This window comes from Monopterus albus, unplaced genomic scaffold (assembly GCF_001952655.1).
Source record: "Monopterus albus unplaced genomic scaffold, M_albus_1.0 scaffold346.1, whole genome shotgun sequence".
NCBI lineage: Eukaryota > Metazoa > Chordata > Actinopteri > Synbranchiformes > Synbranchidae > Monopterus > Monopterus albus.
The window spans coordinates 13090-14839 of NW_018128226.1; positions in this window are offsets into that span (position 1 = coordinate 13090).

A 1750-nucleotide genomic window follows, 5' to 3' on the forward strand; every position below is an offset into this window, starting at 1 on the left:
CCAATCAGATTTCAGCCTCTATGTGTTGCCATGTCAATCTAATCTGCCCAGGGCCTTCAGAATCAGAAGTGCTGGCCCATGTAACTTAAACTACATTAGCAATGGGACTGTTTCTTTAACCAATCAGATTTCAAATTCGCCTCACAGGGCCAGCTAGCTGGCCCACAATGATGTCAGCATTTTTCCGTCCTCTGATTGGTTGGTCAAAGCAAAACTAGAAAAGGGCTTACGATGGAACTGAAACGCAGAGATCACAGTTTCGGTTGTAGTGTAGAGGTTTTGGAGTTGTCTTAACTGGGTTTCTTGCTTTAGTAAAAATGGTATTCACGCTCAATACACGAAATACCTCTCTCTCTGTAATGCCACACTTTAATATATTGTGTTTTTGTATAGCATTGATGGTTTCTATAATTGCGACGTACAGTGGTGGTATTAAGAGGTGAATTAATTCGGGTAAGTCTCCACTGAAGGCCCAGGTACCAAATGCACGGCCCACCACTGGTATACTGTATTTACATTGTACAGATTATACAGACTTGTACAGGTCTCTAGTTCTTAAGTACTCTGTTTTATCCCTAATTATCTCATTTCAATGAACATTCATTTGTTGTCTGCATTGTTTACTGTTTGTTTACACTGCTTATTCTGCATTGTTTGCACTGTTTGTTGATGTTAATACTGCTATTTTGTTATATTACACAGCCTTATGCTGGTTTACTGTTTGCACATTGAGAGCCGATGTACCTGAGTCAAATTCCTCGTGTGTCCATCACACCTGGCCAATAAAGCTGATTCTGAAATAATGGGAATTAATTATTGTTTTTCTTTTGGTTTGTGAAATTTGTACTAACAGACTGATTTGATGTGGTTTGTGTTTATTTGTTGAGGATCTGTTCTGCCCTCATTATAAGGTCTGTAACATCATGTGTGTGTCAGTTTTTAATAGTGTTCTGGTTTGTTCCTCACTGGTTTTAGCTTCTGCTTCACTACATGAGTTTGTCTTGTGTGAGGAGTTTGTTTTAACACTGATGCTTTTGTAAGAAAACTAGCACTGACACTAAACTTTACTGGTATGAAGAGAAAGGTTTTGTTACACTGTGATGTCTCTGGGTCCAGTTCAAACAGAACTTAAAGGATCATATTAATCAGATGTAAACAATGCTAAATCTTCCTCTCATCAAATCAGTCTCTAAACTTAGCTGCAAACTGAGACCTACTGTGAACAGGTGGTGATCATGCTGATGTGTGTGCAAGTGGTCATTTTTCTGGTAAATGTATTTTCAATAAATTATTTAATGATATAAAAAAGGCTGTATTTCAGATGATTTGACAGCTTCGGTTGGTGGTGTGATGCTATCACTCAACCTCTGTTTGCTACTGCACAGAATCTGGTTAGAAAAACGGAAGATGGCAGCTGCTGTATTTGCAGTGTTTTGGCTTCACCTTAGAAAACTGAAGGGAAGCAGTGACGCATCATCCATCATATACAAGCAGCAACCTCCAAGGGTGAGAGATGAAGCCAATGCTGAAGTGTTAAAACCTGCAGTTCTTCAAGCTGGCTCATAAAGGGAGTCGATCCCCATAGACTCCCATGTTAAAATGCCCAACTTTATAGCAGAAACATGTTTACAGCCTGGTTTTGGTCTCTGTAACTAACTTCCTCTTCCATGACAACTGTACGGGGGGTGAATTGTTTTCATAACTGACCTGTTTAAATTATATACTGAGACTACAAGTTATGCATTAATTA